The sequence below is a fragment of the Tursiops truncatus genome, chromosome 17 (assembly GCF_011762595.2).
Source record: "Tursiops truncatus isolate mTurTru1 chromosome 17, mTurTru1.mat.Y, whole genome shotgun sequence".
NCBI lineage: Eukaryota > Metazoa > Chordata > Mammalia > Artiodactyla > Delphinidae > Tursiops > Tursiops truncatus.
The window spans coordinates 50334086-50347421 of NC_047050.1; the positions used below are offsets into that span (position 1 = coordinate 50334086).

A 13336-nucleotide genomic window follows, 5' to 3' on the forward strand; every position below is an offset into this window, starting at 1 on the left:
TGATCTCTTCCATGGTGTCTAGTAATAATTAAAGAGGAGAAGATCTGAAAGTAGATCAAATAAAAGGCAAGACATGGTCTAATTTTGGTTGATGGCAATAAGAATAAAAAATAAAGACAGGGCATTCTTGTGAATCCTGGGGATTTCGGGCATCATGCCAGGAGCAAGAAGGGAGATATTTGGATTAGGAAGCATATTCCCAGTGCTCTGGCCATGTAAAATATGGTAAAGCCAGTTCTCTCTAACAAGTTAGTCTTTAAAGCACCCTATTGTTTATTTATTTCACTTTATTCATTCCATCATTCACTCACTTAACAAACATTTATTGAGCACCTGATTTGATCAGATACTATAGGAGGAGGTGGTTCAGATAAGATGAATAATACCAATCTCTTCTAATGAGGATATGGATGTGAAAACAATGAATGAGAAGATAGTGCGAAAAGTGTCACATTACCTCATAGGGCTGCTGGGAATATTAAATGAGATCACGTCTGTAAAATGCTTAGTTAGGCACAGTGCCTGGTACCTAGTAAGCGCTCAATAAATAGTAACTATTCTTCCATGTAAAATCCTGTGAGAGCAAAAAGAAGGAGTGATGGGCTGTCTCAAGATACTGAGGACAGCTTCAGAGAGGAAGTGAGATCATTAACCGGCAAAGACCAAGATGGGCACTCTAGGTTAAAGGAGCCATCTGAGAAAAAGCGTGGTGTGTTCTGAGAAAATGAAGTGGTCCATCTGGACTGTGGGATGTGTATTTAGGATTGGCAGGTATTGGGCCTATATTTTTGATAGCTTTTTATGGCCAGCAAAATTTAGACTTTATATTTTAGGCAATCAAAAGCAATGATTCAATTTCAAATAGAGAGTAGGTGAGCAGATTCCTCATTAGAAAGATCACTCTGGGGACAGTATGGAAGATGGACTATGGGTGGGAGGTGAGAAACAGGTCAGAGCAAAGAAATCACTACAGATCTTCCTTGACTTTCCAATAAACCCATTGTAAGTTGAAAATATTGTAAATTGAAAATGCATTTAATACACCTAACCTACTGAACATTATAGTTTACTCTAGCCTACCTCAAATGTGCTCGAAATACTTCCATTAGCCTGCATTTGGGCAAAATCATCTATCACAAAGCCTATTGTATAATGAAGTGCTGAATAGCTTATGTAATTTGTTCAGTACGGTACTAAAAGTGAAAAACAGAATGGTTGTATGGGTACAGAATGGTTGTAAGTGTATCCGTGGTTTACCCTTGTGATTGCCTAGCTGACTGGGAGATGTGGCTCCCTGCTGCTGCCCAGGATCATGAGAGTGCATTGTACTGCATATCGCTAGCCTGGGAAAAGATCAAAATTCAAAGTATGGTTTCTACTGAGTGTGTATCACTTTCACATCACCGTAAAGTCAAAAAATTGTTAAGTCCAACCATTGTAAGTTGGGGACACCTGTAGTCTACCTGAATTGTTCAGACAAGTCATGTAAGGCAAGAGCTTGAATCAGATGATTCCAGTGGGATAAAGGGGCAGAAAAAAACAACGATGTATTGGGAAAATGCAGTTCTTTCTTTCTAATGTAGGGAAAAACCCAGTTCTTCTCTACTGTGCACTTTTTCTCTGTGTATCTCTTTTAATACTCACAGAGAACACTTCATTTCTCCTGGTCACCAAGTGTGTGAAGGTTTTTCTCCACACCAACCAATTCTCTGTGACACCAGTTGGGTGTCCTATAATTTAACTCTATTCTAACACTATCTACCTGGACATAGTGTCAGATCCCACAGGTTAAGGGCTCAGTCCCATAAGACTGTTCCCATCCCACTTCAAATGCCAATACCAAATAATAGGAGTCCAGTTTACTCACAACCTCTATCTGATTTGGCTACAACTTGGAGTTTCCCAGTACCCCCATCCTCGGGTTAGATTAATTTGTTAGAGCAGTTCACACACCTCAGGGAAACACTTACTTACATTTACCCGTTTATTAAAGGAGGTGATGAAGAACACAGATGAACAGCCAGATGAAGAGATACCTAGGGCTAGGTCTGGGAGAGTCCCCAAGCATGGGGACTTCTGTCCCTGTGGAGTTGGAGTATGTCATTATCCCAGTGTGAATGTGTTTGCCAACCTGGAAGTGCTCCGAACCCTATACTACTGAGGTTTTAGGGAGGCTTCCTTACGTAGGCATGATCAATTATTAACCTCACTGTCAGCCCCTCTCCCCTCTCTGGAGGAGGGGGTGTGCGGCTGAAAATTCCAAGCTTCTAATCATGGCTTGGTCTTTCTGGTGACCAGCCCCCATCCAGACACCATCCCAGAGCCCACCCAGAGTCACCTCAATAGAACAAAAGATACCCCTAGTACTCTAATCACTTAGGAATTCACAAGGGTTTTAGGAACCCTATGTCAGAGATGGGGTCAAAGACAAATATTAGAACAAGAGATGATCCTAATGCTCTTATCACTAAGAAATTAGAAGGGTTTCAGGAGATCTCGGTGAGGAACCAGGGGCAGAGATTGATATATATTTTCTATTATCTCACAAATGATGATTTCTTTTTACTTTTCCAACTTTGTTTTGATAAAGCATTTTATGAAGCGTTTCCAATAATCTATATACTTCTAAAACCCTAAAAATTTATGAGATGATGTTTGAAAACTTTTTATCTAATTCAAAATGAATTGCATTTTACCATCTCACCGTTTAATGTTAGTCTCTTCTAAAACATAGAAAAGCTCATACTTCAGGGAAAAACAAAACAAAACAAATATAACATCCATTATAACATCCCAGGTTAGATTACTTTTGAATATATTATGCAAAAATAATCTCATCAAATATTTTAATGTTGTGTTCCAATTTTGTATATTCTTGACAATCTTATACATTTCAAGATTGTGAAATAGATACTTAAAGGCAAAAATATGTCTTCTGGTGTGCTAATGAAGAACATCCTTTTCTTATTGCATTACATGAGAAATGGTCAGATGACCAAGACATAGGTAATTCATGGAGGCACCAGCAACTTTTTAGGTTGACAAATTGCTAAGTTTCACCTTTCTAACCCCTGGAAAAGGTTACTGGGTAATTTCTAGAACTATCTGAGGTCTTTTTACTGCAACTCTTGTGAAGAGTCAATGCTTATTCATTGAAAATTCACTTAACTAGACATTTCAAATAATGAGTTTTTTTTATAGTCCTTATGTGTGATAACTCATCTTTTTAATGAAAGCCACCAAGAAAAGTGAAATTTTGTATTTAATTTAAAAGCAAACCAGAAAAATTCTATTTCATTTGCTACTATTTTAGCAAATTTTTTAAATTGAAATTTTATTTTGAGGTAACTGTAGATTCACATGCATGTGTAAGAATTAACACAGAGAAATCCCTTGTACACTTTCCCAGTTCCTCTCTGTGGTAACATCTTGCAAAACCACAGTTATATTTAACAACCAGGATATTGATAGAGTGTAGGTCCATTTCTGGGTCCTCTGTTCTGTTCCCTTCCTTGATCTATCCATCTTTTCCTCCATCAATACCATACTGTTTTGACCACTGTAGTTATACAATGGGCCCTAATATGGGAAGAGTGATTCCTCACAGTTTATTCTTCTATTTCAAGATTGCTTTAGGTATTCTAAGGCCTCATTTTAGTGTCTTTCATAATACTTTTTCTTTGAAAAATTAGAAACCCGGCATACTGTATATGGCATTCCTATTAACAAGAACATTAATTATTAATAACTCATTCATCAAAATTCCAAATAAGCAAGAATTTACTCTGCTTTTAATACTTACTTTAAGGTAAATTACAGTAAAATAGATTACAAAAGCAAGTTATGGAATCTTCTCTGTAGGTATTTAAAAACCATCTACTCCTATCTAGATATGTCATAAACATTTCAGGTCTAATAATTCTAAGATATTCATTATTTAAAATGATTTTAAATGCCAGAAGTTTTACCACATTAAACCAATGGGGTGTTCTGTAAAACTGTTCTGTTTTATCGACCTTTAGTCATATTTACCTACCTATATAACCTTTATAAAGCAATAAATAACTGCAAGCACAGAATACGAACAAATCCTAAAACCAGCTTGTTAAAATGCAATTTTGTCTTTAAAGAATCTGCTGTGCCATTTACCTTCGGAGAAAGGTGAAAAAGACAAACAGAATCTTCAGCAAACTGATGCTCAGATATTAAAAGTACTTAAGTGTGTAGATATATTTTTAGCCCTGAGAATGTATACTCACCAGCAGTGCTCTCTCATAATTGCCTGTTTTAACAAATGGGTCAGAATACATAAGATAAATCTGCAAACTATTGAATAAACTTGCCAAATACTGAATTTCAAAACAATCAGCATTATAAAAGTTTATGCAACCGTCTAATCCATTGTACTCCCAATTTCTTTTTGAGGGAGGAGTTTTTGTTTTCTCCCAGAAAATTGATTAAAATATTTGTGCTATCTTTAAGCAATAAAACAGGCTTTTAACGAGGTATTCTTTTATCACTGAAAAATGAAAAGTCAAGCCATATTAGAAATCACTGCAGCATATAATCAAAATAAATAAATATAAAATAAAAATGTCCCCACCATATGCAGTGCTTTTCTATTTAGCTAACAAAGTCTTTAAACAAAAAGAGAAGAGCTTTAACATTTTAAAAAATCTTCCACAGTTTCGTTGAGATATAATTGACTTAAAGCAAACTGCACATATTTGAAGTGTACTAAAAAATATGTAAGTTTTGACACATGCAACCCTGTGAAGCCACCACCAGAAGCAAGATAATAAACATACTTATCACCCTCAAACGTTTTTTTGTGCCTTTTTTATAACCCTTTCTACTTCTCCTACCCCAACCTAGGCAACCAGTGATTTGCTTTCTGTCACTATATATTAGTTTGCATTTTCGAGAATTTTATATAAATGGAATCATACAGCATATATTCTATTTTGTTTGGCTTCTTTCTCAGCATAATTATTCCGAGATTCATCCATGTTGCTGCATGTAAAATAGTTCATTAGTTTTTTTTTTTTTTGTGGTACGCGGGCCTCTCACTGTTGTGGCCTCTCCTGTTGCGGAGCACAGGCTCCGGGCGCGCAAGCTCAGCGGCCATGGCTCACGGGCCCAGCTGCTCCGCGGCATGTGGGATCTTCCCAGACCGGGGCACGAACCCGTGTCCCCTGCATCGGCAGGCGGACTCTCAACCACTGCGCCACCAGGGAAGCCCTAGTTCATTAGTTTTTATTCCTGAAGTATGGATATACCACAATTTGTTTATCCATTCACCTGTCGAAGGGCATTTGTATTGTTTCCAGATTTTGGCTAGTACAAGTAAAACTGCTACAAATATTTGTATGCAAATCTTTGTATGGACCTATGTTTTCATTTCTCTTGGATGAATATGTAGATGTTGAATGGTTGGATCACATAGTAGATCGTGTTTAACTCTTTAAGAAGCTGTCCAACCTTTTTCCAGAGTGGCTGAACCACTTCAGTTTCTACCAGCAGTGAATGAGAATTTCAGTTGTTTCACATCCTCACCAACACTTGGTATGGTCAGTTTTAATTTTAGCCATTGTGTTAGGTGTGTAGCGGTATCCTCTTGTGGTTTTAATTTGCACTTACCTAATGACTAATGATAATGAGCATGTTTTCATTTGCTCATTTGTTATTCATATAGCTCTTTGATGAAGTGTGTTCAAATACTTTGCTCCCTTTCTAAAAAATTGTGCTGTTTTCTTATTGTTGAGGGTTTTATTTGTTTTTGTTTTTTTTGCGGTATGCGGGCCTCTCACTGTTGTGGCCTCTCCCGTTGCAGAGCACAGGCTCCAGACATGCAGGCTCAGCAGCCATGGCCCACGGGCCCAGCCACTCCGCGGCATGTGGGATCCTCCCAGACCAGGGCACGAACCCGTGTCCCCTGCATCAGCAGGCGGACTCTCAACCACTGCGCCACCAGGGAAGCCCAATTGTTGAGTTTTAAGAGTTCATTAATATTCTGGATATAAGCACCATGTTCTATATACGATTTGCAGATATTTTCTCCTGGTCTGTGGATTACCTTTTCACACTCTTAACAGTATCTTTTGAAGAACAGAAATTTAAAATTTTGATGAAGTCCAATTTATTGTTTTTTTTTTTATGGATTCTACTTTTGGTGTTGTATTTAAGAAATATTTGTCTAAACCCAAGGTCTCAAAGATTTTCTCCTATGTTGTTTTTTTAGAAGTTCTATAGTTTTAGATTTTTACATTATATCTAAGATCCATTTTGAGTTAGTTTTTGTGTATTGTAAGGGGTATGGAAAGAAGTTCTCTGTTTTTTGCATACGTATTTTCAAATGTTTCAGCATCATTTATTGAGAAGTTTATTTTTTTCTCCACTGAATTGCCTTTACACCTTTGTCAAAAATCAGTTGTCTATACATGTGTGGGTCTATTTCTGGGCTTGCTCTTCTTTTTTTTTTAACATCTTTATTGGAGTATAATTGCTTTACAATGTTGTGTTAGTTTTTGCTGTATAACAAAGTGAATCAGCTATATGTATACATATATCCCCATATCCCCACATCCCCATATCCCCTCCCTCTTGCATCTCCCTACCACGCTCCCTATCCCACCCCTCTAGGTGGTCACAAAGGGGCTCTTTACTCTTTTCCATTGATCTATTTGCCTGCCTATGCCAATATTGCACTGTCTTAATCACTGTAGTTTTATAATAAATTTTGAAGTCAGATAGCATTTGTCTTCTAACTTTGTTCCTCTTTTTCAGTTGGTTACTCAGACAACCAAGTAATGTTATGGCAGAGAATAGTCATGTTTAAAGATGCTTTTCACTAATTCTGGTCTGAGAAGATGGAGTAAAAACTCCAGTTCAGAACTGATGCATGAGGGATATGCTCACAGTTAATACATTTGATGCTTTATCACTTTGCTTGTATCTTAGTTTTGTTGAACACAGACCATGTTTCAATTATGTGGCTGAAAGCTACATTAGTTCAGTTCTTTACAAGTATTAACTATTGTATAGATAAGTGAAAATTAAGTGCGGAGTATAACTTCCAAAAGACATCTTTGTATTTTGAAATCTTGATGCATTTAGAAGGAAGCTGGAGTGAGTTTTCATGCAAATTCCTATTAAAAAGTTAGACAGGACTAACATCTACTGTCTGATGTGGAATGATGAGAAACACATCTAATCTTATTGTCCAATTTCCTGCAACAATTTTCAGTGGTCTTTACCATCCTTTCAGCCTGACCATTTGCTTGAGACCATTGGGAGATGTGATAAAACAGTTGCTTCTATGATTTATTGGGTACTTACTAATACAACTCTGAAGAGATTTTTGTTTTGTTTTTCTTCTTTTTTTTTTTTTCAAAACTGAGATTGTCAATATGCTATACCTCACTTGCATTGGGAAATTTATGAATAGGAAACTTGCTTAGGGCTAGGTTGTGTTATAACTGAGTGCTTGGACCTTGAATTTAGGCAAACAGGGTTTAAATACTGATTCTGCTTTGTACTAGTTATCTGGCCTTATGTTATCAAATATCTCTAAACCCTGTCTAGAAATTGGGGATAATATGGTGTCTGCCTCTTAGGATTATTATAAATATTAAGTTTCATAATGTTTATAAAACACTTAGGCCATATGAACTTTATGTAGATATTGTTATGCTCTAAGTCAGTGGTTTCTTAACTTATCTGTATATTAGCATCACCTAGAGACCTTTAAAAAATTTCAAAGTTCAGGCCACACCCATGACCAATTAAATCACAATCTCTTGGAATGGGACACAGGGACCAGGAGGACTTTTCAAAGCTCCCCACGAGAGTCCAATGTGCAGACAACTGCAGTAGATGACATATAAATTTTCGTATTTAATTTTACAATAACTCTCTGAGTTGTGCTTTCATTCCTTTTTATACATGAGAAAATTGAGGTTCACACTGAATATGTTGATGAGGGTCATGTAGCAAATCCAGCTTAAAGGATTCAGACCCCAGGTCTGTCTGACTTCAAAATCCTTGCTTTTAACTACTTCACTATATTTATTTAAGCAAGATCCTAGATAATCCTAAATTTAACTAAAAAAATTGCACACACATACAGCAGAAGATTTATTGCAAATATCTGACCCATAGTTATGAATAAAGCAGTAGGGAAATTGGAAACAGTTTGGTGGCATTTGTGAAAAAGTCTACCATAACCTATTAATATAATCTTAAAAAATCAATAGGGATTCTTGATCAAGGTTTTGACATTATCTATCATGGAATTAATTTTGGTAAATAATACACTGGATCTTGACATGTGCTTTATTTTTTTCCAGTCTTTGCAGTAGTCAGATAAAGTCCAAGCTACTAGTAAGCAAGAGCTTCTACCCAATGTTTTCCCAAGAATAATTCCCAGATGTGCTACATGTACAATGGTCAAGATAACCTGATGACTAGTTTCTAAAACAATACTGTTTGCTATAAAACGCATTCCTATGGCATGTAATTTTTTCTCTACACACCTAATTTAGGACATCGATGAACCAGCATCAAAGCTCTAGTGGGAGCACTACAACAGGTTTTGGTATCTAAGTGACAGATGGCTCTGGACATCACCATTAGCTCTTGCTCTTCCACGCCTGTAAACAAGTTATAAGAACTGAGCAAAAATGACATTTCTGCATACAGGATGACATAATTATGGGTGTAGACTTAATCTTAGAGAAGAATTCCAAAAGAGCTTATGTCAGTACAAATTGTAAAGACACTGCCATAGCAGTATTTTTAGGATTTCTTTACTCCCTCAGTAATTGCAAAGAACTCAATGTCATTTGACAGTAATTCTATCAATATCATTGTGAGAACTTTCTGCTTGACTAGTAGGCAACTGTTCTTCAGTCTACCTGGCACTTTGAGGCTAAGGAGTCTCCAGACTTTATCAACTGAAACAACAGTGGTTTGCATTCAGTGTAATATCGTGATGCAAACCAAGAAGTTAATAACACTTTGACATTCTGAAAAGTGTTTTCCCATCAGATAGTTCCAACACTACCAGATGTTATTTTCCAGTAGGCAACAAAGTACCTCAACAAGGTTGATTTTTATTTGAGATTTTCTGTTTTTCAAAGGGAAAACAACTTTATTTTCTTTTTACAGTTATAAAAATATTGTTAGCCATACTGACTGGTGTAGTGAAGAAAGAAATCATCTGAAATCTCACTATGCAGTGATAACCTCTAGGTATGTTGGTTTCCCTCCCTCCCTCCCTCTTTTTCTCTTATCTTTCTATTTATCTCTCTATCTAAAAATAATGCAATAAATACACATTATGGAAAAATCATATATTAGAGAATGGACACAACATGTAAAGCAAATTCCTTCCTCCCATCCTTAAATCAGTTTTTCAGAGGTTAAATTGTTTATGTTTCACTGCTATATTTTGATTTATCGACTTTGGATATTATCTGTTGATTCCCAGCTATAAAGGTAAGAATTTAGTCCACCCATGTTACTTGCTACTTGTCTTTTCTTCCTACCAGTTTTAATAATCCTATTATTACTTTCATTTCTAATGGTTACTTACTGACTTATTTTTTTGTTTTTTTATTTGTTATTTTTTTTCAGCTTTGAGGTATAATTGACAAATTTGTAATATATTTAAAGTGTACATTGTGATGATTTGATATATGTATATATTATGAAAAGATTTCCCCCATTTAGTTAATTATCACATCCATCACCTTAAAGCTGTTGACAAAGTACTTGGCTCCTAGTTGAATAAAAAAGACATAAACATCACATTCATGATAAACACTAATTATTTCAAATTGGTGAAAAAAGTCATAAAGTACAAATTAACTGTGGTCTCCTCTGTGAAATGTATCTTAAAAGAACTATAATTTCTATGGTACTATTGCAGGAAGATGAGGCTATCATCCTATTCTGTGGACAGTACAAGCAAAGAGAACCATCATTCCCAAGGTAGGGAAAAAGTATGTGCTATCTTTTTTTTTTTTTTAATTTTTATTGGCATATAGTTGATTTACAATTTTGTGTTAGTTTCAGGTGTACAGCAAAGTGAATCAGTTTTATATATATATATATGTATATATACATATATATATGTATATATACGTATATATATACATATATATACGTATATATATATATTCTTTTGTTAGATTCTGTTCCCATGTAGGCCATTACAGAGTACTGAGCAGAGTTCCCTGTGCTATATAGTAGGTTCTTATTAGTACTGAAATTTCTATTGTCTATTGCATCAACTGCCAACTCTCTTTTCACTTTTTGTGTTAATAAGATGACACTAACATTACTATTCACACTTCCAGCTCTCCTGCCCATTTTTTAAGCCTCAATTTCTGTATTTTTGCAGTGTCAAGCTTTATCATATTTATATTTTGTTCTGCAAGGATTCAAATTCAAGAGACCTGGGTTAAATCATATTTCTATTATATATAAGCTATATAATATAATTTCACTAGGCCTCAGTGGCGAGTATGTGACTTTTTCATTTTCCTTAAAGGTGCCTTTTGATGAACAGGTTTCTAATTTTGATAAAGTCCAGTATATCATTTTTTTTCTTTTATGGTTATTGCTTTTTTAGACACCAAGAAATCTCTGCCTACTGCATGATTACAAAGATATCCTTTATGCTTCCTTCTACGGATTTTATAGTTTCGGCTTTTATTTTTAGATTTTCAGTCCAACTCAGGTTAATTTTTAAATATGTTGTGATGTACATGTCAGGATACATCTAGCACCATTTTTTGAAAATATTTTCTTTTCCCCATTGAATTTCTGGCATCCTTTTCAGTTAGCTGAAGTTATGGAGGTGGGCCTAATTCTCGATTCTCTCCTCTGTTCAATCTATTTGTCTTTTCTTACACCAATAATGCACTGTCCTAGTTGCTGTAGTTTTATATTAAGTCTTAAAATCAGGTAATCTAAGTCTTCCAAGTTGTTTTCTTTTTTTTTAATAGCTGATTCACTTCATTGTATAGCAGAAACTAACACAACATTGTAAAGCAATTATACCCCAATTAAAAAAAACCAAAAACTTGTTTTCTTTTTCAAGATTATCTTGGCCATTCTAGTCCTTTGTATATCCATATAACATTTCATGTTACACTATCAATTTACAACAACAACAACAAAAAAGCATTAAGAGTTGGAAGTACATTGATTCTATAGATCAATTTCGGCTGAAATGACATTTTTATAATATTGTCTTGCAACAAAGTATGGTGTATCTTATTCATTTAGGTCTGTCTTTCTTTCTACAATTTTGTGACTTTCAAAGTAGAGATATTTTACACGTTTCCTTAAATTTATTCTTAGGTATTTAATGTTTTTTGACACTATTATAAAAGATATTTATTTTTAAATGTTACCTTCCAATTGTCTGTTGAAACAATATAGGAATACTGACTTTATATCCTACAACTTTGCTGAATTTACTTATTGACCCTAATAGATTTTTGAAGAACCGTGTAGAATCATGTTGTCTGTGAATAAAGACAGTTTCATTTTACCTTTTCCAATATTTATTCCCCATTACCCATTTCTTTATATGTTATATCCATCTTTTCTTGTAGACTTTTCAACATATTTATCACAGTTATTTTAAAGTCTTTCTCTGCCAAATCTAACACCTATGTCCTTTGTTGGTCTCTTTCTATTGACTATAAGTCACATTTTCCCATTTCTAGTAATTTTTTATTGTTATGCTGAGCGTAATACATTGCAGAATCTCTGAATCTTCCTCTGAAAAGTGTTGTTCTAGCAAGTAGTTAAATTACAGACAGGTTGCCTTCAACTTGGGGAGGCTTGGTTTTTATTTTGTTAGGGCAGCTCTAAGTTTTAGTTTTGTGATGTAGTCTTTATTCCTAACTTTATGGAAAGCCCAAGGTGTTTATCAAGCCCTTCTAACTTAGTTGGATTTAATCTCCAAAGTGTGTCTTACCTGTGGTAGATAGCAGCTAAAATCTCTGCTTAGTTCTTGGAGCCTTCCCCAGATGTTACTTTCAGCTAGGTTCCTTAGATTCTCACTGGCACGTTCATAGTTGAGGCAGTAAGCCAACGTTTTGAGGGGAGCTTAGATACAGATTTTGTGTCTTCTCACCCAGAAGCTCCTTCCTTTTGGGGATTTCCCCCTAAATTTTTAGTTGTTCAGGCAGTCCCAAACTCAGTTCTCTAAATTCTTAGACCAGTAGGATTGTGGCTTTCTTTTACAGTTCTGTCTTCCCATGCTGCACAGACTGAAGAGTGAGGAGCGCTATTTTTATAGATACTACTCTATTTATAATTAAATATATATATATAGGAAATCTGATGGGAATATATTTCCAACCTTTACAAAGTTTACCAAACTTTTCCCATTTCCTCAATGAATCTTTTCTCTCCCAAATCTGATCAAATAATTTGTAAGTCTTTTATTTTTCCTTTCTGTTCTCATCATCATAACTAGATCATGCTTCTTAAATTCTTCATTTATATTCATAATTATCAAAAATTGGATCTCCTTTACTACTGGTGTCATAGAAGTAGAATGGGATGGAGGATCAGGAGACCACTGCTTTTTCACCAATCAGCTGTGTCATATTAGAATTAGGGAGCCATTAAACCATTCTGTTCTTCAATTTCCTATCTGAACAAAAGCTAAGAATGAACTAACTAACATCAAAAGACAATTCTAATCAGAGTCTATATACATACACACACACATATATAACATAGACAAATTATTGTGAAGTTCTCTGAATTTCAAAAGAACTCTAAATTTTTTTAAAAAAAGATTTTTTAATATCTTATTAATCAATATATCACACCACCAATATAAGTAACACCTTACTTAAGTAAGAAAATTGCCAAAATATAAGAACATTTTTTGTATTTTCCCCCTGGATCTTTTAAGGCTACAGTAGGCAAAATAATCATTCTTTTTAAATGATAAATGTGAATGGTGTTTGATAACTTCTTAAAATGATTTTATATATATATAGTTCCTAAAAATGAAATATTTTCTTTTTTATTGTGAATTGAGGGTATCATATATAAATATTTTCTACTTTTTTATTGAGAATTGGGATATATATATATTTCATTTTTAAGAACTATTTAATCATTAAAGTTTTGAAAAATATGCCAGAAAAGCCAAGTGCTGTCTTTAGTAGGAAGCTCTATTATAAACATCTATAAATCATTTTTTACAACTTGCTTGATTTTAAGGAAAATCATAATAATATCACAAAATTTGTAAACAAATTTGTACAGAAATACTGTCTTATCAATGTGTGACCAAACA

General features: G+C 34.6%; 1 long non-coding RNA gene across 3 annotated transcripts in view; it reads right to left on the minus strand.

Moving 5' to 3' along the window:
- Positions 1-13336, minus strand: part of LOC117308697 (uncharacterized) — a 212572-nt gene that overhangs the window by 56604 nt on the left and 142632 nt on the right. The window lies entirely within an intron of this gene.